This window comes from Mugil cephalus, chromosome 17, assembly GCF_022458985.1.
Source record: "Mugil cephalus isolate CIBA_MC_2020 chromosome 17, CIBA_Mcephalus_1.1, whole genome shotgun sequence".
Lineage (NCBI taxonomy): Eukaryota > Metazoa > Chordata > Actinopteri > Mugiliformes > Mugilidae > Mugil > Mugil cephalus.
This window is the reverse complement of record NC_061786.1, coordinates 22,295,528-22,320,284: the sequence shown is the minus strand read 5'-3', so window position 1 is coordinate 22,320,284 and position 24,757 is coordinate 22,295,528. Positions and strand designations below refer to the sequence as shown.

The following is a 24,757-nucleotide window of genomic DNA, read 5'->3' as shown; positions in this document are numbered from 1 at the left end:
TTTTAGATGAAACTCATGCCGGCGTGCAGCAGCTCGGCCATCGCCTCCCCCCTTCCTCCCCCCCACAAACACACACTCCCTCCGTGCCCCCTCTCTGAATTATTCATCCGTTTGGGTGAAGTAACACACATCTATTATTCATCCCTGCCTCCCTGGTGTCAAGCCACTCGTGCAGCTACAGCGTTGTGAAACCTGAAGGGAGCGCTGCTTTGGGCGCCGGCACGTCGCTTCACAGTGTGCAACACTTTGCAACACTAGCTATTGTTGGGGGGGGATTTGCATAAACTGAATAGGAATTTAGCAAGTCGATGCTTCTGCGAAAAAAAATATTAAAACAAGTTTAAATCCAAAATGAGATTCTCACCCATTTTTAAAATTGTGTTACGATGCTTGTGTGTTGTCTGCTGAGCACTTTGGAGCAGGAGGCTGCAGCTTCACTTCTCTGTGACTTTACTAGTCAAATTATTTGCAAACACGGAAGGAAAACCTACGATTTAATAAATCTGGGTAACTCTTAACCTCCTGAAACCCTGCGTCCTCATATGGGGACGTTATGTTTTAGGTTTTATTGCAGCTTATTCTGCTTCATTTAGACCTGTTGTCCTCATAAGGAGACACGTTTGTCTGCCATGTCCTGGTAGCGAAGGGTCAATACACTTTGTTTATTTATGCTTATTAACTTTTCTAGTTTGATTTGACGTGAAAATTTAACAAACTTACAAGTACTCGAGGACGTTGGGATTTCATCGTTTCCAATTCTGCTTTTGCATTAAAATAAACAGTTTTATATATTTTTTTGGGATCACATTGGGGATTTAAACTGTAATGTACAGTGAAATAATCCTTGAGTTCACATCATTTTTTTTTTCAAAAACTACTTCCAGTTCAAACTTGATGTTTTTTTTATATACTTCTTAGGTTCTACTGATCCCAAATACCTAAAGATCTTAATCTTATCTTAAAGAAGTTAAGATGGATCCTGACCACTAAAGTAAAGACTGAACTTTCAAACTCCTCCTTTTAGTGATCAACTAACATCTATGTAAGATGCTCCATCAAAATGAAAATGTTTGCAAAATGTTTGGAAAGTTAGCAGAGTTGGTCCACAACCAACTACAGGATAACCAGTGATAGATAATGGATGGATAATAATAAAGGTCAGTTTAGTCACTTTAACACAGGTCCCTTGTATTCAGATTGTCCAGGTCTGACATTATTTCACGGACGTGTGTTAACGCCACCATGCTAACTGTATGTAAATGCATTTGAAAAGTAAATATGCTAAATTATCTATAATTTACTCCTTCTTACTCAGTTTTCCAAGGAAGTTGACTCCACAGGTTAATGAACATCGCCAGAAAAGTAATATTGATCTGTTGAATTATCTGAAAATTCATTTGCGGCCATGCATGTGTTTCTTGAGACACAGATATGATCCTTAAATGTTTCCTGATCCACTTAAAACGTTTCTGCGGAGCCAGGAAACAGTAAATAACAGCATCCACTTACTTTCTTTTCTGGTCTGGAAAGAAAAAAAACAAAAAAGATTTGGCAAAGCACTTGCTGCATTTTGGAGCAACTGCCAAGTAAACTTCCAGCAATAAAGAGAGACTGGTTCATTATCTGCCACAGTCACTAAGAGAATTTAGCAGCATCAGCTTGTGGCTGGAAGTCGTTTCCAACTCTTAAAAAGTCTATCGAAGCCAAATCTAGATGCATCCTTTGTCAATATTCTGCAGCAGAGCCAGGAGTAAGTCTGGCCCTGCAGATAAAAGCTAAACAAACTGGACCTCAGATGTCGTCTAAGAGCAACAGTCAGGTTTAAGTGTAAATACCACATAGGTTGTACGCAAACAAACACACAGGAAGTAACCAGGAGGAAGAATGGAAGAGCAGTGGGGTCACCAGAGGTCAGCGCCACCTGTGAGGAAGCTCTTGGTCGTGATTGATGTTTCTTGCAAACAGAAGCCGTTTATGTTCCTGTGGCTGTCATCTCCACTCTTATCATGGAAATGTGCACTGAACCTGCCGGATGTTCCCCTGGGGGGGAGCAGGGTGAGTGTGAGGAGGGAGGAGGCGAGGAGGCGAGGAGGAGGAGGTGCAGCAGGGTTAAATAAACTAAGTCACTAGTCTGATCTTACTACCTGCTCCAAATATTTATGTGTTGTTGCTCTCAGGTTTATTTAACTTCTTAAAACCCCCACAGTTATAAAATAAAGAAAATGATGTTTGCATGAACGGCACCTAGAATCAATAATGATTGAAGTGGACTATTAGTTAGTAGATTGTAATTCAGATTGTAATATATTCAAACTTTCTGTATGATCACTCAAAGATTTTAACTTATACCTAATTTCACATACTTGTAAACACAAAGAAAACAAATACGTCTTCCTTTAAAAGATGATAAGGTTCTATATACTCTTTCCTTTTCTTCAGATATAGTAGGCAATGCGAATAGAAATGTGCAAAAGTATTAATTATTGTATATATGAGATCAGCTCTCTTTACCAATCAGTACCTGGATGTTCTTAAGATTTATTTATTGAGATTTATTAAGAGTTATTTATACACAGTACAATGCACCATGAAATGTATTTATAATATACACAATTCTCAAACGATAATGTTTGTTTACATACTTTGAATAGTGTGCACATTATTCCTCGATCCTTCTGCATAGTATTCAATAAATATTCAGACATTTCCATGAATAAATAAAACAAATCTTCTACACAATATTATCCATTATATTAGATAAATTCCTGTATTAATGTATTTTATTATTAGTTCTATACACATATTAAAACAAGCATCACTCACTTTATACTGAAGCTAGATTTCATTATTACCCTTTTTATTCCCATTGATTGGTTAATTGATTCATATGGGCTGTCTGCTTCTAACAGCAGGTGTCTTAATTGGCGTTTCTGAAAGAATGATCCAAAGTTATCAACTTAAACTTAAACTTTTAAGAGGCACAACCGGCGTCGGTTTAATTTTAACTAGCTAGCTTTGCTAGCTTAACGTTAGCTAAGTTAGCTTAAAATGAGCTTTTAGGCTTGACGTTAGCTTTACTAGTTTGGCGTAAGCGTAGAGTTAGCTTAACGCGAGCGGAACGTTAGCATCAGTTTAGCCAGCTATGTTAGCTTAAAGTTAGCTTAAAGTTAGCTTAGTTAATAAGTGTAATGTTAGTTGAACGTAAATTTGAGGTTAGCTTTGTTAGCTTAACATTCGCCTTGTTGTAAGTGTTACGTTAGCTTAAAGCAGGGTTAGCAGTAGCTTCGTTAGCTTGACCTGCACCTGAACGTCACGTTGGCTTCATTTGAGCCTCGTTAGCTCAACTTTAGCTTCGTTAGCTTAACATTCCGCTCCTTTAGCTTAAAGTTAGTTTCGTTAGCTGCAGTTGTTTAAGTGAGTTGAGCGCACAAGGTTCGTTAGCTCCATTTTAGCTATTAACTTCATTTTTTTTTCTTTAAACTAAGAACCCGGATAAATAAAAGTAAAGGTAAGAAAATCATTTATTATTAGTGCACTTGTGTGAATTGTTATGATTTCAGAGGTCAGCTGTTTACTGCCAGAGCTGCTGTTTGTGTTGGAGCTGGTTTAATTCATTGTTGTTGTGATACTGAGGTCAGCATTAACAGGCTGTTCCTGTACCAGAATTTCTCTCAGCATTGTTTTAACATGACCTCCCACATGCATGTGTTCACATTGTTGTTTGTTTGTCTTGACCCTTGGTTCTCGTTTTGCACAACTGCAGGAGTCAGTGAAGGTTTTAATCCAGGCAACGGTGCATAAAAAATCTGTTGGTCAAATCTGAATCCTTGTAAACTTCTTATCAAAGTCAGGTTTCCTCAGGCAAACAGGCCTGAAATCACCTGTAGCTGCAGCCGAAAACTGACACGATAAGCATGAAATATGGATTCATACTGAAGTAACATAACTTACTGATGTTTACACTTGATTCTTCACTGTTTCTGTTTCAAGTGATTCTGAATTAGGACACTACTCAGCTGAAAATCCTAATTTGATGCATAAAAAGTTGATGTGGATGTGGATTAATTTGTATTTAACATATTGTGATTATTTCTGTAGAGAACAGAATAGATGTTTAGTTCTCTGGAAGCATAAGAGGTTTAAACACGAGAGGAGACAATGAATCATAAAGAAAGTCAGCTAGTTGTTGTCATGAAAGGAGGGAAACTCAGTGGGCATGTACCAATTTTAACTGTTCACAACTTTTAGGATAAGATAAGATAATTCTATATACTATTTATTTATCCCTCAGTGGGGAAAACGTCAGTGTTGCAGCAGTTTCAAGAGGAATGCACACAGGAGATAAAGGGAAGTAAACATTAGATACGTACAGAAAACTAAACTTTAAATTGATCAATTTGATATATAGAACACCAGAGAATAAAGTCTGTGCATGCAAGCTTTAATACTAACTAAGCCTACAGGCGTTTCACTCTCTTCCAACACATTTTAGACCAAATTATTTCCGTCATTTGTTGCAGCTCTAGAATAAACAATAGAGTAATACAGGGCTGAAAAGGTGCAATCTGGTTAAGTCGCGGGGTTAATTGTTTCTGGGGCTTTTTGCTGCACGTTTTCCTCCACATTTCTCCATATTTTCTCCAACTTTGTTGTCTTAAAATCTTCCAAACCAAACACTTTAAACGAGAACCTGAGTGAGCTCAGAATAGGATAGAATAGAAAAATACTTCATTCATCGAGTGTCCAGTAGCTTGTGCACAAACATACACAGACATCAATATAATATAACATAACACACCAACGAAATCAACCGTGCTAACGGCTGCTGTTTCTCGGCCCCTCCAGGATGTCATGGAGGTGGAGGGGGGGCTGATGTTGTCCAGGATGGACTGTGCTGTGCTGTGTTGTGTTGTGTTGCATGTGCGCCTCTCAACAATAGTCCCCAGTGAGTCCCACTTCCTGCCAATCAGCGGCCCAGCCTCCTTAACCAGCAGGTGTAAATCTGCGTGTTTATAGCGCCGTCGTTTCACTTTTCCCTTTTTCCCGCCTGTTAAGGTTGTGAGCAGCTGCTGTCAAAACCTTTTTATCGCCTCACAGAATCATTTGGAAGGTTTTCACAGTCAGCGCCGTTAATGTGTGCACGGTCAAATGCTGTTTATTCCTCCCACGTGTTGCCTTTTAGTAAAGAAAAGTCAATAAAGTGGGGAAAAAAAACTGAATGTCACCTACAATCAGGTGTAAATCTGCTGCAGTGACGGGGGAAAAAAAAGTCGATATGAATTATGGTTTCTCTTGAAGCTGTGCGTCATGTGGGAGCTTAAATCTGTCTCCACAGATATCTTATCTTGTTGTTTTTATCCAAAAGGAGCCAGCAGGAATTTATTTATCATTTAAAGCAGCAGGAGAAAAAGGAAGCTGTGTTGAAGGTGTTAAAACATGCAGAGATTAACACCGACCCGGAGAGGGTTCGTCTCCTAATCCCTGTCCTACACGGGAACTCTGTGAGACAATGACGGGGATTTGGGAAGTAGCTTTACCTGGTGCGATGCTCAGGGAGCCTGACAGGATGCAGATAATCATCACTTCCTCCGATGACAGGAAGTCGATCCCCCGTTCTGGGCTCGGAGCTCAGTGTCTTTTTCAGATGTTCGCCCTGATATCCTCAGGAAGTCTTGAAAAACACTCGCTCCTCTGCTTCCTGTCAGCGTGAACAATAAGGAGTTAGGAACGAACGCGGGGGGAATTTAATTAGTCGTGTGTTTTAACTCCGTGGGTCGTTCCTGACACCTCAGGTCCTCAGCACACGTGGATTAGGACACACATCCTCAAAAAGATGTTATACAGAGACATAACTCATGATATTTCTAATAGAGTCACTTCACTGAAGATTATGGATTATTTATCCATCTGAAATGTCCTTAGTAAATAATTAAATTAAAGAGAGTTTATAGTGTAGCTCCTTGTTGGCTCCTTGGGAGGAAAATGTAAAAGCTCGGAAAGTTAAGAACATGTTTTTAGCAAAGCATATTTAAGTTACACTTCAATATTTAACAGGTCTGGGTGGCGAAGTGTCGATTTGATAAATTCATTTAAAGACATTTCATACGTCATACTTTTTTAAAATCGTAGTGCAAGAAATTCATACCATTCTCAGTCCAGCTGTACAACAACTCACCTTTCTGTAACAGATAACTCCATGTTGTTCATGCTGATGAGCATTATTACACCTTATTAGTTCCTCCTATGTTTATATATTCACTTCTGTCTCCATTTCTTCTACATTTGTTCATAAACGCTATTTTATTTTTATTTTACTAGATTTTTACTGATATTTTAATTTATTTTACTAGAGTCTTACTTATGTTATATTATTTTTATTTTATTATACTAGATATTTATTCCTATTTTATTTGTTTTATTTTTACTAGATTATTTACTTTTATTTTTTTTTATATTATTTTACTAGATTTATTTATTTTTTTTTACTTATATTTTAAGTAAGTCTAATACGATGAATTGTTTTATGAATTGATATCAAATCTCTATTGGTTTACATCAGACGAAGGTTTTTCCAAATTTAATCAAATAAATTTACCATAATCATAAATGAAATGTTTAGCTTCCAAGGGGTGAATTGTTTGTCCAAATCTGGGGAATAAATAAATGATGAACTTCACTCACGCCCACAAAAAGTTATTTTACATATATGACCAGAATGATTAATCAGGTTTAAGGAAATATTATAAATTTAGTAACTGAGACACAGAAATGGATGAAAAAGTAAATGAAACCTGTTTGTCTGTTTTTTAAAGTAAAAGTTTTGCAAAGTTTATTTGCTGGTGAGAAATGATCCAACGGAAAAAAAAAAAAAAACTTCTTGGACTGAGCCTGACAAATCTGGACAGGAAATGAAATGCTTAAAATTGAGAGATTTATCTTTAAATTTTTTATTTTGCAGAGCACGCATGGCGACACGTCTTCCTCCGAGGTGTGTGAACGAGGAGGACGTCTGGTGACAAATGAACATGTCAGAGATGTGAAGAGTCGCCGTCTGCTGCAGACTGCAGACTGCTGACCGAGCCTACGAGGAGACGTGATGACAGGTTGGTGTTTTGTCACCTATCATGAGTAAAAGTCTAACTCCATTAAAGTATTCATGGGAAGCTTCCACTCAGGAGAGAGAAAAGATAAAACCTGAGCTCGTCTTGTCGTGTTTGTGTTGGACAAACGCTGAACAGAGTCTGTGGGTTGTTTCTGATCGGAGGAAGGGGTCGGATTCACTCAGTTTTCATGCTGTAATGAAGGTGGATGAACAGCAAAGCCTTTTAAAGCTTCTCCTTCCAAAATATGCATGAGATGAATATTTCATGTTTCCCCAGGAGGCTGTGCAGGGTTTAGGTAGCGGCGCATGTTCAAATCACTTTTCTCTTTATGTCTTCTTCTTCCTGTGCGATGTTAAACACATCCACGGCCCTCGTGCTGCGGAGCGCCGGCTGTTACGGTGCGTTCAATTTGTGTTTGGAAGCCGGAATTTCCGAATTCCGAGTGGGAATTCTCATTTTTATACTCGAAAAGTCGTAGAATCAGTTTCCAAGATGGCCGCCCTGTGTGTAAACAGTGATTAGAAGCTCCTGTAATATTCCTTTTATCATCACTTCTGATTAGTTGTTGTTGCAGTAAATTGGTCGTACAGACAGTATTTTTCTACATACATACGTTGAAATACTGTTATGGTGTAATTTAAGTTTTTCATGTGTTATATGAGAACTATAAGCACACGTCATGCTAACTATGAGGTGAAAACGTTTGCAATGAGGATCTTAAAGTCAGCGTCTCTTTAAACCAGCAGTGCACAGAATCTCATACAACACAGGGTCTTATTTTACAACCTGTTTACTAAACCTAATATTTAAACTAACTAATATTTATACAAACAGTTGTAGCTAACTGTGATTAATGGTGTATTTTGTTTCTACAGTTCTATTTTTTATAAATTTCTGCCTTGTCTGGTTTAATTCTAGTAAAACACTCATGAGTTGGTTCAAGTTGTTTGTTTTACAATTTGTGGAACTTCAGTAGCTTTGGAAAAAAGTTTCCACTTTGCAATAAAATGTTGCATAATGTTGCAAAATATCTCAAAATGTAAATATTGAACACACAAAGTTTCCACCAAGTTATATTCGGACAAGGCCGGTGCTTTCGTGGCGGCGGCCATCTTGTTTTCCGACTCGGAACGCCGATAACTCGGATGTGACGTCATTCCCAGCTCCGACCTCCGACCCCCGAGATAAATGAGACGCGGTATTAGCTTTGGCTTGATGGAGCTGTCACTTCACCGACGCCTCCTCGTCAAATCACCCCGTCACGCTCTGCTTAGCGTCAGCGCCGGCTAAAAGGAGTCGAGCGAGAGGTCAGAGGTCGCCGCCATCTTCACCGTTTCTGCTGCAGCTCAGCTTTTCATTGACCGGCCTTTGAGAGAGACATGAAACAGGAGGGAATGAAAAGGGAACAAGATGAACTGTTCAGGTCGGAGGTTTCCATTTGATGTAAAGAATAAACTGTCCATTCAGCTTTTCTTCGGCCGGGATAGATGGAAGAAGTAGCTGACAGTTTCACTGATAGCGTTGTTAACTTTATTTGAAGATGAGGTTAGAGGTGTGTTAGATGTGAGCTCTGCAGAGTTTCCTTTTATCTCCGCCTGGGAAGGACGAGGCATTTTACTGGATAAGACCAAAAGTTGGTTCCTTTAAAGGAACAAAAGAAAAGAGAATGTTTTATTTTAGATTTAAAAAACAGACCAGAATATAAAACGTGGTCGAGTGGATGCGCTGAGCATCATAAATAGATGCTGCATGTGTCCTGAGTGACTTTAACCGCAGAGAAGCTGCATTAAATCAGCAGTGAAACACTCGTCTCGTGTCCTACCTGTCAGACACTGGACATTAGTTGACTTTGAAAGGATGAAGTTCATATAAATGTCAAGCTGTGTTTTAGTGAGGAAGAAAAATGTGTGTTTCTCATTTATTCAGTTCACCACAGCGAACGATAACTCACACATGTTTTACTGAGACTTTACGAGCGTCCAAACAACCAGTCGGCTCTTAGACCTAAAACATGGGAGACCTGCAGCTCTTCTCTATTTAATACGGACTGAAATTTAATTTAAATTTAAATGAGCCAGAAACAAATCTCTAAGTGAAAACTAAACAGGAAGTAGGAAGTGACTAGTGGGAAATAAGGAGTAGGAAGGGACTATTAGGAAATAACGAGTAGGAAGTGACTAGTGGGAAATAAGGAGTAGGAAGTGACTATTAGGAAATAACGAGTAGGAAGTGACTAGTGGGAAATAAGGAGTAGGAAGTGACTTTTAGGAAATAATGAGTAGGAAGTGACTAGTGGGAAATAAGTAGTAGGAAGTGACTATTAGGAAATAACGAGTAGGAAGTGACTAGTGGGAAATAAGTAGTAGGAAGTGACTATTAGGAAATAACGAGTAGGAAGTGACTAGTGGGAAATAAGTAGGAAGTGACTAGTGGGAAATAAGTAGTAGGAAGTGACTATTAGGAAATAACGAGTAGGAAGTGACTATTAGGAAATAACGAGTAGGAAGTGACTAGTGGGAAATAAGGAGTAGGAAGTGACTATTAGGAAATAATGAGTAGGAAGTGACTAGTGGGAAATAAGGAGTAGGAAGTGACTATTAGGAAATAACGAGTAGGAAGTGACTAGTGGGAAATAAGTAGGAACTGACTATTAGGAAATAACGAGTAGTAGGAAGATAGTGAGTAGGAAGTGACTAGTACAAAGATGACTAGCAGAAAGTGACTAGTAGGAAATATGAGGAGTAGAAAGTAACTAGTAGGAAGGAAGAAACATGAATTGGTTATAGGGAAGTGACTTGCAAGAAATGACTAGGAGGAAGTGACGAGTAGGAAGTGGTATACAGGATAGTTATTCCTTGCTACAAAGAGATGGATGATGAGTAAATCGCTTTATATTTGGCTTTAGTCGTCATTTTAGAGCCATAGATCAAATCAATTTGAAGTCAAGACACTAATTGACTAATTTGTCCGAAAGAGAAACCGCCTCAAGCTAATTTAACTAAAACGATTGTGCTATATGTTTGCAGTGGGTGATGCAAGAACATCATTTTAATCTGAATTAAAGAGTCTTACGCCGTAATTTTCCTGTTACACACAAAGATGCAGGAAACAAAAAAAGTGTAGCATAGCTCCGCTGGAGCAGGCGGGTGGCCTGGTGCAGAGGAGGCAGGCTTGACCCAGATGTTTCAAAGTGCCATTTACCAGCCGATAGCACTGACAGACTGCCCACATGCTACGGCTAATTCTAAGCTATTAGTCTCCCACTCGTCCACGCAGGCCGATGTGCTCGTTTGGCTCCGAGCAATGTTTTATTTACAGAGCAACACAACCAGTAATTTGCCTCCCGTGTTGCGCCGCCGTCAAAGCCATCTGGACACTTGTCTTTTACTCTAGTCGTAGTACTACTACTACTACTACTACTACTGCTACTAGTACTAGTCTGGATTCTTTAAGACTTCACGTGCATCTACAGGCGTCAGTTCTGATTAATTTCTGGATTAAAGTACAACAAGTCAGTCAGTTACAACCTGGACTGTAAATAAAATTATAAAAGCAAAACTTTGGTTAATTTATTCGGTACATCAGTGAGCAAAAGCAAAGGTAATAATCTGCGTTAATGTGTCGAGCAGTTTAATTGTAAAGGGACAGACAGTTTCAGAAACCAGGCTCATTAATTCTGTTAAGATTCATCTACCTGTAAATGTGACATCATTTTTGAGAAATGTATAATTTCTTGCCTCAGGATTGTGTTGTGTCTTTTTTTTTGCGTCAGTGTTTTCACTGTATTTCTCATTGTTCTCCAGTCATTAACCCGTCCACCGAGTGGGAAAACATTTTAAAGGGGAAACTCTGCGTCACGGCATATTTCCCCACCACTTTCTTCTCACCCAGGAGGTTATCTCACTCCACCGGCTTAAAATAGAGCAAAGAGTCAAAGTTGGCACTGTGACGCTTCAGGGAAACCAGGAGCAGCTTCAAAATCCTTAATTTTACACTGCATCTGGTTCAAATGTGCCTCCTTTTTTTATTTTTTATTTTTTATTTTTGAAGCATCTGTGACACAGTTTGGATCTTTGAAATGTTGTCCCAATAAATGGAAAATGGGTTTCCATTTTTAGACTGCAGTGCCAGAGCGCTGGCGAAGTAGCGTCAGGGTTTGGGAGCATATTCAAAGCCGGGTTGATGCACTAGTTAACATAATTACAGTTAATAATAACAAGCAGGGAAATTCAAAACAGGAGGTGGATGAGAAGGCTCCTTTTGCTTGGAAAATGTTTTATATTAGTATAAAATAAATGTAATATATTTGCAGGGATCCAGACTGATTTTATTTACTAGGGTTCGCTGTGGCTTAGCTTAGGGGCACAATTAAAATTGACCTGTAGCTCGTTTATTCCCATTTCCCACATTTTTGTCTGTATTATTAACAAATGATTTGGCAGCATTACTGAAAAGAAAGTATGTGGTCAGTACCCAAAGCAACTTCATTCTTTAAACTCTGTTGACGTATTTCAGACCTAATACGTATCCACAAACTTCATACACTGCTTATATTCTAAATTTACCTTGGTATCAGTTACCACTAAGAACAAGTACAAGCTATTATTCCAATGATAACTCTTCTTGTTTCTGTTGCTTTTAAAATCTTTGAGGACTTCATTAATCCCTTTGTGTTCACCGCATATCGTTATATTTGCATGAATTAAAACAAAAGAGACTGACAGCCTCAGTTTTGTGGGGATTTTATCGGTTTCCCTGTGGAATAACATTGGATTTTTTTGGGGGGGATCTTGCCGTATAAATAAATCCGACTGCAGGGACTCTGCCCGGTGAGCGTCCACTCCTTCAGAAACCACCACTAATTACGAAGAAGGTTACCCCCCCCCCCCCCCCCCCCTTTCCCCGTAGAAACAGCTTAAATCAATTAGCCCACGCTCTGGACGGCTGGGCTCAGTCCTCGCCGCCTTTCTCACGATCCCGCTGAACTGTGGGAAGCTCGTCTGATCGCCTGCCCTCCCCCCGAGGCTTCACTTCCCCGCTCCTCCCTTCCCCTCGTCCTCTATTTCCTCTCACCTCCATCCTCACCAGCTCTGCATTGACGTCCTAACAAATGCTCCAGCTACTGTCCTCTAATTACTGTATAGTAGAAGAAGAGCCAGCTCCGTCCACACACTGGACATATTTTTAGGTTCTGCTCGTTTTTGGTAACCAGAACCTCGTTACTCTAATCCGACCACTTGTTACTATTTCTAAACCAGTAATCAGATTAAAGTTACTTATCAAAGTTTCTGTGCGTTACTATTTTCCCATTTTCCTGAGTATAAATATATATTTTTGCATGTACCTAATAAAGTTAGATGTAATCTGACTTTTACCAAGTAATCAGTAAATACAGGTCATAAGCTCCACCCCTTCCATGTTAGTGGGCGGGACTTGGGTTGGTTGAACTAAAACACGTCAAGTACATTTTTTCAAGGATAGTTTTTGTCATTTTATGTGGTTAATGTAATGTTGATGAAATTTTTTTTGGATAAGTTTCGTTTGAGTTTATTTATTTGATGCTATTTAAGCAGGACATGACATAATGGGGACTTATCCAAGTCTCTGTGTGTTACTATTTTCCCATTTTCCTGAGTAAAGCGATCCCACGGTGAGATTTGTAAAAACTATTTTCATTTAAATAAGCACAGTGTATAATCCCAGATTTCCTTGTAACTGGTGGAGTTAGAGCAGAGCGTAGTATTGTTATTGTTATCGTTATAATCATTTTTTAGGAAGTGTGGGCGGAGACTCTGGTTCTAAAATATCTCCGGGAAAACAGCCTAAGTTTTGCCAAAGCAAGAACGTGCAGATGTGTTGTCCATATTTATATACAGTCTATGCAAGAGACTGAGAGAGAGAGAGACTAGAGAATCGTTTTATATGTGGACAATACTTGGATTTAAAATGAAGAAAATGTTAAAATGCAAAGTTTAAGATTCACATCCATGAACTGTAAAAAGCTTTGTCTGTCATAGTCGGGTTTCGTGTTCAGTCCCCTCATGTTTAAATGGTACAAATGTCCAAGGATTGATCATTAAAATTTTTAAGGAATCATATTTTAAATCGGTGTTTTTGTTCAGTTTTACATTTACATCTGTCTTCATATTTAGACCCAGTTATCTTCTGGATGTGCAGCTCATACCTGTGCTACAGATTTACCCAGCAACTGTGTTTTTAAATCGGAGATTAAACTCCGCTGATCCCCGCAGAGGAAAGAGTTGATGCAGCAGCAGAATAACAAGGTTCAACAGGGAAGCAAAACGAGAATAGCAGCACACAAATAGAACGAAGAATAAGCAGGAAAACAGAATACAGATGATAGGAGGGTTGTGTAAACACGTTCTGCTGAGACTTCCACTATGCTAAGTGGGCTACATGGCTACAGACTTATAATATTTATGGATTTACTTACAGATGTTCCCACTCAGCTCCAGCGGTCCCAAAAAATAAAGCTCAGCGGCTCAATGGCAGGAACAGGGAGATGTTTGTGTTTTTGGTTATTAGCAGACTTTGTCTTTAGCTCCAGGCCAAACTAAGTCCTGACCCTGTGGAGCGGCGCTGCTCTTGTTAGTACAGATTTGGAAGCTTAAGCTTTTGCTAAAGTGTTAAAATTAAACTGAAAAGGCCTCTTTGGGCACCACCTGACCCACCGAGACATGGACCTGGTTCTCAACCTGTTTTCAGTGACGCACCCACGGTGAAATATTTTTTCAACTAGATGTAATACACAGTTCATTCATCTGTAGTGGTTTCTTTTAAAAACACAAACAATACCCTAAAACTTGGTAACAAAGAAATAGTTAACTTCAATATGAATAAAAATTTTTGCACATAAAATAATTATGCACAGTGGTGTGGAGGTGGCGCTGGAGACGGGCTGGCTTCATACAGCTGTTAGCCAATATCTCTTCGCAGAGAGGCCATTGGTTTGTGTAAATGCCATCAAAACATACTCTTCTGAATACTGAAGAAATTTTACCAGCTCTGGTTTCACCTTGTTTTTGGCGTTTTTTGCCTCCGTGTTCTGATTAGCATTGCTGCTACGCTTTAACCACGACTCCACAGCTGTGATTGACAGGTGATGCTCATTGACATGACCAGGTTGGGTCAAACCATCCTGGTATGAGGGACGGGGGGGTTTGAGGAAGATGGAAATTTAATAGCCTTCTGAAAACAAATTATATTCAATGAACTTTCAATTTTTTTTTATATTTATTAAATAACTGTTTTAAAGTATTTTTTGAATTGCTATCATTTCTTTTTGTTATTATTAATATTATTTTAAATGTCATGTACCCCCTGGAGTCCCTTCAGATCCCCCCAGGGGTACGAGAACTTTATCAGGTACCAGGATGTTTAAGGTGAGGGCGGGGCCTCTCTGCACCTGGTCAACACCTTCAACTTGTTGTTATTCCTCAAATCATTCCTGAACCTCCAGTTGTTTCCTCGTGAGACGCTTTCCTCCTCCTCTTCCCTCTCCTTCTCGTTTTCCTCTTCCTTCCTCCCTCCTTTCTTGCTCCTTCTTCTCTTCTTCCTCTACTTACTGTATTCCTCTTCCTCCTCCTCATTTTCCTCTTCCCTTTGCTCCTTCTCTGCTTCTTCCTCCTTTTCCACTCTCTTCTTTTGTTCCTCATCTTCTTTCCAATACACCTCCTCTTACTCCTTATTTTCCTCTTCCCTTTGCTCTTTCTCCTTGTGCTCTTCCTCCTGCTTTCCTTCTTCTTTTTACTCCATTTCCACCCTCTTCCCAACCCTTCCTTTCTTCCTCTCTTCCTTCCTCTCTTCCTCTCTTTCTTTCTCTCTTCCTTCCTTCCTCTCTTCCTCTCTTTCTCCTCTTTCATCTTCATTTCCTCTCTCCTTTCTCCTTTCTCTAATCTTCTCTCAATCCTCCTTCTTTCCGATCTCCTCTCTTCTCCTCTTCTCTCCTCTTCTTCTTGTTCTTCCTCTTCCTCATCTTCTTTCCAGTCCTTCTCCTCTTCCTCTCTTCTGCAGCACATCTAGTCATTAGCATCTATTTCCTGACTCCTCTAAGCTGTTGTTGAGAGGTCATAAGTTGTAACTCTGGAGGCTGAGGGTGCTGCTGTTCTTAATATTTAGTCTGCACTGATTGGTAGAAACGTTGTGGAGTGTAAAACAGATATGACCTCATGAAGGCGTGACATTCCAACTGATTGTGTTCACCGTCGGCAAAATATTTGTCGAGAAACTATTTTTTTTTTTGTTTTTGTTGCGTTTCTGCTTCCAGGCAGAGCTCCTACCCGTCCACACTCGAGACACCCTTGACACGGAGGATGTTTACAGATTTCCTGACTGGAAGCTCATTTTTGTCTCTTGTTAAAAATAAAAAGAAGACAAGGTTCTGCTATTCTCGTGTTTGACTACATGTTCTTGCCAGTGTGTACTTTTTCAACCCTCTGGAGGAGGGGGGGGGCAGAAACGCTGAAGCCTGCCCCCTCCTCCCCCATCCATCCAGACAGACAGCGTGGGAGGGGAATGAGGAGGGGAGTGGGACGGGGGTGTAGGCGTTGGGTTTACCAGACTTGGGGGGTCCCGTCTGCAGGGAGATAAATAGTTCGCTATCCATCCAGCTAAAGCCCCTGGCAGGTTCTATCTATGGCAACAGACACCTCAGGAATCAAGATCTTCTCTCCTCACCTCAAAAAGGGGGGAGGAGGAGGAGGAGGAGGAGGTGGAGAAGTCATGGAGCTCTGCGAAGCTCCATAAATATAAAATATGTGGGATGCTCGGAGGGAATCATCCAACCTCTGTCATTTCTTAGGCTTTCATACCCTCTCCATCCAAAGTTCTTCTTTGTTTTCTTTTTTTTTACGTTTGTTGTTTTCGGGATGTTTGTAAACTGCTGCTCCAGATGCTTTTGTTTATGACTGGGAAAATTACAGGGCCATGGAGAGTAAAGGGCTCTCCATGCTCCCCAGCTCCCCACGGTTCAGGAATGGTTTGAGTAAAAAGATGTTAAAGGTTTTGACTCGGCCTCCAAGTCAAAATATTAGCTCTTCCCAGCGAATAGTAGCTCCTTCTAGCTTCCTAGTCTCACAACTAATAGTAGCTCCTTCTAGCTTCCTAGTCTCACAGCTAACGCGTCTCTAGTGTAGCAACCTGCAGAACTTGGTCATTTTATTACATGCTATTATTATTACTGTTTTTGCTCATTTATCGTAGACTCTTTATTTGGGGTCTAATTGTTGTTTTTTTTCTTATTACTTTAGTTTGGGAGCATTGATTAAACAAAATATGGAAATGTTTTAGAGAGTTTTGTTGGCATTAAGATCCCAGCGAATAGTAGCTCCTTCTAGCTTCCTAGCCTCCTGGTTAATAGTAGCTCTTCCTAGCTTCCTAGCCTCCCAGCTAGTAGTAACTCCTTCTAGCTTCCTAGCTCCTGCATAGTACTCCTAGCTAATTCTAGCCTTCAAGCTCTTCCTAGTCTCCCAGCGAATAGAACTCCTTCTAGCTTTCTAGCCTCCCAGCAAATAGGAACTTCCTTCTAGCTTCCTAGCCTCCTGCTGCAACAGTAGCTCTTTCTAGCTTCCTAGCCTTCCAGCGAATAGTAACTCCTTCTAGTTTCTTAGCCTCCTAGCTAATATTAGCTCTTCCTAGCCTCCTAGCGAATAGTAACTCCTTCTAGCTTCCTAGCCTCCTGGCTAATAGTAGCTCTTCCTAGCTTCCTAGCCTTCCAGCGAATAGTAACTCCTTCTAGTTTCTTAGCCTCCTAGCTAATATTAGCTCTTCCTAGTCTCCCAGCGAATAGGAACTCCTTCTAGCTTTCTAGCCTCCCAGCAAATAGGAACTCCTTCTAGCTTCCTAGCCTCCTGGCTAACAGTAGCTCTTTCTAGCTTCCTAGCCTTCCAGCGAATAGTAACTCCTTCTAGTTTCTTAGCCTCCTAGCTAATATTAGCTCTTCCTAGCCTCCTAGCGAATAGTAACTCCTTCTAGCTTCCTAGCCTCCTGGCTAATAGTAGCTCCTTCTAGCTTCTTAGCCTCCCAGCTAATAGTAGCTCTTCCTAGTGTCATAGTCTCTAGTGTAGCAACCTGCGGGACTTTTTAATGCAGGTGGTCATTCTATTACTTTCTATTCTGGCTGATTGGTTTTGCTCATTTATCGCCGACTGCTGCTCGTCTGTTTCCTTATGCCGCGGAAAAGAAAGAAGCAAGCGATTTGAGTGTCTGTGTCAGTGTGAAGGATGGAGAGACAGAATAAGGTCAGGGGCAGATGGAGTCGGCATCATTCACATCACATCTGCAGCTTAAAGGATAAAGAGGCAAACAGGTGAACGGGCGAGGTGATGGACTGATCTCATTAGTGACATAAAGGAAAAAGGATAAGGAGGAGAAGTGACCCGCTGACAACGGACGTCCTCTACCTGCATGATAATGTGTAAATCCACCACCAACTTTTCCCCCGTGAAAGTCAGATTTTGTTTTAAAGTCTTCACATGAGACACATTTTCTGTCTGCGTTCCTTCTGCAGCTGTGGAACTAAAAAAGATTCCTCACTCTGTAAATACTGCTGACACTCCACCATTCCCCCCCACTACGTTTGTTGGCAATACAAAAGTATTAATAATTCTTATTCTTCAGTCAGCTGACAGCGAGCAGAGCTAATTATGTCAGAGTCAACACGACCGGGGCTGGTGGCAGCCTGACAAACCTGCAGAGCAGCTGCTTAGATTGGATTCAGAGATTATCTAAAGACCACATTTCTGGATGGAAAGCTCAGGATGGGTGTGCACCTCATTAACATGTTTTTATTTCCTCGCCTTTGTGCAGCCGAGGTCTTGGCAAACAGGCAGGCAGACGGTCGGACAGACAGACAGATACAGACAGATACAGACAGATAACACCAGTCATAAAGGGAAACAGATGGAGTCAGACGTAAACACACAGACTGCAGCTCTTATGCTGCGATTCTGACTCATTGCTTACATTCAAATTTAGAATTTCTCTCCAGATTCCACACATTTTTATTTCTGTGTTTTATATCTGACTACAGTCAAATTAATGTGATACACCCTTATGTTAAAATTCATTAGGCTTTTTATTTTAGCTTCTAAATAAATTAGTTTGTAGAATCGTTCTTTATTTGCATAAATGGCTCCAGAAAAAGTGTCTTTTTAGAATGAGGGTTTATCCCCATCTGGGTAGCTTTGAATTTAATTGGGCAGATGAACAAATTTTAGACTGGTTTTGTTTTTTTGTGTTACTTCAGTTTCGTTGGCATTAAGATTTCAGCTAATAGCAGTTCTTCCTAGCTTCCTAGCCTCCCAGCTAATAGTAGCTCCTTCTAGCTTCCTAGCCACCGGGGCTAATAGTAACTCTTCCTAGCGTCATAGTCTCCCAGCTAATAGTAGCTCCTTCTAGCTTCCTAGCCTCCCATCTAATAATAACTCTTCCTAGCCTCCCAGCTAATAGTAGCTCCTTCTAGCTTCCTAGCCTCTCAGCTAATAGTAGCCCTTCCTAGCCTCCCAGCTAATAGTAGCTCCATCTAGCTTCCTAGCCTCCCAGCTAATAGTAGCTCCTTCTAGCTTCCTAGCCTCTCAGCTAATAGTAGCCCTTCCTAGCCTCCCAGCTAATGGTAGCGCCTTCTATCTTCCTGTCCTCTTAGCTAATAATAACTCTTCCTATTGTCATAGCCTCCCAGCTAATAGTAGTTCCTTCTAGCTTCCCAGCTAATAGTAGCTCTTTATAGCTTCTCAGTTAAAAGTAGCTCTTTGTAGCTTCCAAACCTCCCAGTTAAAAGTAGCTCCTCTTAGTTTTCTGGCCTCCCAGCTAATAGTAGCTACAAATAGGAACTCCTTCTAGCTTCCTAGCCTCCTGGCTAATAGTAGCTCCTTCTAGTTTCCTAGCCTCCTGGCTAATAGTAGCTCTTTCTAGCTTCCTAGCCTCCCAGCGAATAGTAACTCCTTCTAGCTTCCTAGCCTCCTGGCTAATAGTAGCTCTTCCTAGCCTCCCAGCTAATGGTAGCGCCTTCTATCTTCCTGTCCTCCTAGCTAATAATAACTCTTCCTATTGTCATAGCCTCCCAGCTAATAGTAGTTCCTTCTAGCTTCCCAGCTAATAGTAGCTCTTTATAGCTTCTCAGCTAAAAGTAGCTCCCTCTAGCTTTCTGGCCTCCCAGCTAATAGTAGCTACTTTTAAATTCAGACACAGGAAATGTGAGGGGACGTCACAGTTGGCTTTTGTTGCCGGTAGTTTCTTTGATGTTCTTTCTGATTTTGAACTTAGATTTACTCCTACCACCTATACATTTCAAAGGGAATAACACAGCACAAGTAACTAATATCAGACTCCATCATTTGTCATGCATCATTTAAAGTTGGCCTCTTTATTAAGTTGTGATTGCAGGAAACTAAATTGGTGGTTGGTCTTTGTGTTGTGATCAAGTGAAATGTTTTAGACACAGGAGACGTGAAGCGATGTCACAGTCGGCCTTCGTTCAATGGTCGTCTGTTAATTGTGTGTCCATGTCCTGAGTATTCACATCCCAAGTCCTCAAGTTCAAATCAAGTTTGGAAGATTTTTGATCGCACCGTCAAGGATCTGGTTGGTCCTGGAGGAACTAAAACAGTTTTTCTGCCGTTTCCTGAAGTATTTTAGACGTTCTGGCTGCTCACCTTTATCCAGACTAAAAACCGTGAAACCCACTAGTTTGTTTTAAAGTCACTGGCACAGATGAGCATCCTTGTTGAGCGCTACTTTTTCTGTTACTTGGCTTTATAAGGCGACTGGCAAACAATCCCGTTTTGGCGCTGATTTATGCGACACTGTTTTATTGTTTCGTGACATCTTGAACGTGACAAAAAACATAAAAACAACAACGTTAAATGTCCTTTTTAGCTCTACAAGCACAAATAGCACATCCCCCCATCCACTGTTACTCCGCTTTGCAAGTTTCCTTTATATATATATATATATAAATATATATGTATATCATATAAATATATCAGATTTCCGTGCTTTCTTTCCTCCTCCCTGCCTTCCCCTCGCTGTCTCTTCCAGCCAAGTCTGCCAGCTCTCATGCAGATCTGAGCTTGGACAGATGGTCGCGAGCAAAAAGTGTTTACTTGCAACACGGTTCCTAACAAAACGAGCAGATGCCTGCACGAGCCGCCGCTCCCCTCCAATCACCATGATACCCAAACAGGCCCGACAGGAGGAGGAGGAGGAGGAGAAAGCTCAGAGGAGATGAGAAGAGCTAGTTTGTGCTCAAATGGAGGAAAGAAATTTAGTTTCCCCCATCATCAAATATACACCAACCCTTCGTCACACACACTACTGTTGTCACAGTATTCTTTCCTAGGTTTCTCATGCACATATTTGTTTGGTCTTTACCTTTTTCCTTCGCGCGGAACCAGAACCTGATCTATATCCGTGAGCTAATATCCAGATTTACTGGCGTCAGCGTTGATCTGAGTCAGATTTCATTAAAAGAAAACCATGATTAGCTCAATAAAAAACATCCAGAGTCACTGAAATGGATCTGAAACAGTGTTTAACATTGTTTAAAGCATTTTCAGATAATTATTAGTGATGTGACGCTTCATAAAGCAGCTCTGCAGCATTGAACACAAGATGCTGGTGATGCTACATATCTGGGTTTGTAATATACTTAAGTTAAGACAGGAAGAAACAACTGTACATATGAAAATTTAATTATTAAACGCTTTATTTAATGCCCTTCGTAAATATTACAAATGAGGCTTTGTTTACTGCAGTATTATTCCTCTTTGGAGGTTTTAAAGGTACTTTCGTTGTCCAGCAGAAATCTAAACAGTATCTTTGGTTTTGTTGTTTAACCACCTTTAATCTCCCTAGTTCCTGGTGCCAGTAACTCACTGGAATTAGCCGGTGCATTGCAATAAACCCCCGTCTCCAGTCTGTGGCGTCTCCTACCTCCAGTAATGCCAAAAAACTTTAAACCCAATGGTCAATTAACAGGTGTAATTTGTGGAAATTCTAATTCTTTGTCTTGGATCTTGGTCTGATGAGATATTTGGTCCAATTGCTGCTTTGAGCTTTTTTGGTGACACTTATGGTGCTTTATATAAAATTCAAGGCACAATTAACCAACATGGCCACCATGCGGCAACAAGCTATCCCATCCAGTTTGAGCTTAGTTGGGCCGTCATTTGTTCTTGAACACACCTCCAAACTATAGAAGGACCTAAACCCAACTGAGATGGTTTTGAAAGGCAACGTAGTCGACAACAGCATCTTCTCAAAACGTCTGGAAAGACTATTTAATTTAATCTCATGAAGCTGACTGAGAGAATAAAATAATCTGAAATATAAAACATATTCTGTTTGGTTCAACACTTTTTTATTTACTATATAATCCCAACTGTGATCCTTCATAGCTTTGATATCACAGACTTTTCCGTAAATGCGGCCATCTGCCCATGAATTCCAATAAAAATACATCGTATTTAGTCTGAAAAGACGTTTCTCATTGGTACTGATGGCAGGGAATAGAAGACCACTTGAAAATAATAATAGATTTTGTCCCCAAACCACGTCTCTACCACTTTTATCCATTATAACCACACACACCTGCACAAACAGCCATGTGCCACAGCTCCCAGCATCCTTTGCTGTGGCCATCCCCCCTCTCTGTAATTATCTTGATTGGCACCCACAGCAGCGGCTTTGATTAACGAATCGTCATTAGTGATGCAGGAGTTTCACAGTCAAAAACGCAAACATCCCACCCTCCCTCCCAACCAATTACTGTATGTTGGTGTTGGCCGCCACCGTCAAGTGACTTTAATGAACCGCTAAAAATAGACTTCTTTCTTTTTTCTCCTTTTTTTTTTTTGCTTGGCATGGAGGGATTAATCTTCTTCTTCTTCTGAACGTCCTTGAGAAAATGTCAGACATCTTCAGGCTTATGAAAATACTTGCAGGGTCAAATCGAGCCGCTCATCGATTTCTGTGTCGTCTCTTTGTTCTGTTGTCGAGACCTTATCACCCAACGTGAAGTCAGTCTGGCAATTTTTCAGCCGTTAATCGATGCGGTTGGGTGAATTTCTATCTTCAAGCATCTGCAGATGCGTAAAGCATAAAAAATATTGGCTCTATATTTAGGTCATGTGCACGGAAAAAGTCTCCGTTGGTGTTTAAAACATCATAATTACCCTTTGAAAAGCTGAGTTAGTTGCCTTCAGAGATGCACCTAGTGGCTATCCAACTCCCTGCGCGCCGCTCGCCTAATTCACCAAACAGACTCTATGCAGAATATTCATTAGCAGCCACAAATATCTTCTTTCTGAATATTCATGACTACAGGGAGAACAAGAACGAAGAAGAAGGAAAAAAAAAAAAACGAGACAAAACATGGAGGGGCCAAGGTCTCAGTCTATCTTTCTCTGGAACAGCGTGTTTTTCTTCTGTCTCCGAAACATTTTGTTCCAGCTTTTTTTTTTTTTTTACTCTACAGACACGTGAGTCAATTCATTTAAAGTAGGTTTCCTCACACTGAGAGAACAACAACAACAACAACAAGGAGTTTTGTAGAAAGTCTTTAAAGGTTTGAAATAACGACGTCACAGAATATTGGAACAAAAACAGTTCAACGCAGTGCAACAGCTGATCTAAAGGGCTGGGTACAATTTAAATTTTCCAATACCAGTTGAGTATTTTATTCGATTATTTTCAGTTTAGATTCAGTTTTTTGCACAAATACATTTTGAAAGTGCTCAAACTGCTTCTTAAATCTATCGAATAACTTTGCAAACTTGTACAACAACGTATTATTTGGGCTGTGTAATTTTCATCATCACAACCATGAACCAATATTCTTCTAACATGATGAAGCTCCTCATCAAACATGGAGAATCTCGCCACTGAAGAGAGCAAGTTAAAATTTCCAATACTAGTTGAGTATTTCATTCGATTATTTATTTATTTTCAGATTCAGTTTTTTACACAAATACATTTTCAAAGTGCTCAAACTGCTCTTAAATTCAAATTTCATCATCACAACCATGAACCAATATTCTTCTAACTTGATGAAGCTTCTCATCAAACATGGAGAATCTCGCCACTGAAGTTAGCGTTAGCACGTAAAGCTACGTACCACAACATGCCGAAAACGATTTACTCAACAGTAAATGTTTTAACACACAAAGGATTAGCGCAGTTAGCCTAGTAGCCATTTATATATTACCTGAAGTTATCCACAGTTGCTCTGCGTCATGTTGAGAAGACAGGACTTGTAAACTCTAGGACCAGCAGGTGTGTAGTTCAGCCGATGTCTTTTTTTAGTGGCGTCTCCGAACGTTGAACAGCACGAAACAAGCTGCTGTTGTTGTGGTGGCGGATCAATCACACGGTGCATTGAATCAAAGAACGCTCTCAGTGATTGGCTGCAAGCAAAACCACAGAAACGGTCTTTTTTTTTTTTTCTAGATCCAGGTACAAAAAGAACTGATTGCAGTTCTTCATTTAACAGGTGCAGTTTCAATACTACTCGTACTGGGTTGTTTCGGTTGATGCCTTTAAAGTGTTTAACCTGTTGTCGTTGTCATAAATTTACTTGTTATGGTTTCAAAAGGAGGCGTTTGGATACTTTCAAATAAATTCAGTTTAAAGCAAAGATTTTAAAACATGTAAATGCAGCCAATTAACATTCAGCCTGAACCTGAATATGAAGAATCTTTAAGTTCCTGTGTTCACACCTGGTTTTAAAATGCGTCCACATCCATCAGCTGAGATCTGATGTCAGTTTGTCTGTAAATAACAAGAACAATATTGCACCAGCTGCTGTTTCTAATTGATCTGTACCTGGATCTTCACTGAAATCACACGCATTAATTTATTGATCTCCACTCTGATCTGATTCCTCAGGACAGATGCAACGTCTGAACGGGGTCTCACGTAAAAGACTTTAAATCAGATTTAAAAACAAAAAATTTGCAAAATCTCACACACATTTCTGTGCTTTTTCTGTCAGATCACGACCATATTTTGTTCTGCTGTTTGTCATGATGTTTTAATGTCTTTGTCATTGTTGAATACAAATAAACCTGCGTTGCCATGACCACAACAGTCACAACAACTCAATCATTTTGACACCAGAAATTGCAAATCATGCAGTTACTAGAAATTCCTCCTTTATATTCTTGGTGTGACATTACAGTCATGATGGATGAAGGATTTCTCAGTACGTTTTATTCATTTCCTGATCATATCAATTTGTTTTGAATGTATGTTGGATGCATATGGATTTTTAGAGATGTTTTGATATTACAGATTCTAATACGTGCACACCAGTAATAGTAAATACTAGACACATGGAGCATCAAAAGGACTTGGTCCTTATTTCTTCCCTAAACTCACCATGTTCCTGCAGACGTAGAGTAAAGCAGCAGAGCGTTTGTTAGGGAGGAGCAGCCGTTAAACAGACGAACAGAAAGTGCTGAGTTCAGGTCTGGAGGAGGGAGATATCAAAACAACCGTCTGTAATGAGAAACCTCTCCACGGGACCGCGGGCCAATCAGAGCCCTCCCTGGGTACATGTCAAAGTGATGTCAGCCCGTCCTCGTCTCCGCCGCAGGACCGAGCTGCAGCTTCATCACTCACCTGCGTTTTCCATGATG

At 40.2% G+C, this 24,757-nt stretch overlaps 2 long non-coding RNA genes across 2 annotated transcripts in view; one reads left to right on the top strand and one right to left on the bottom strand.

Moving 5' to 3' along the window:
* The first annotated feature begins 2,656 nt into the window (after positions 1 to 2,656).
* The window catches only part of LOC125023985, a 37,432-nt gene continuing 15,331 nt past the window's right edge, over positions 2,657 to 24,757 (top strand). The window contains exons 1-2 of the long non-coding RNA XR_007114688.1: positions 2,657 to 3,508; positions 6,959 to 7,103. This is a non-coding gene — a long non-coding RNA (uncharacterized LOC125023985). The remainder of the gene's footprint in view (positions 3,509 to 6,958; positions 7,104 to 24,757) is intronic.
* LOC125023986 lies at positions 5,468 to 24,559 on the bottom strand. The gene is made up of 3 exons (XR_007114689.1): positions 24,498 to 24,559; positions 23,326 to 23,524; positions 5,468 to 5,698 (listed from the first exon to the last, which is right to left on the bottom strand). It is a non-coding gene; the product is annotated as an uncharacterized LOC125023986 (long non-coding RNA).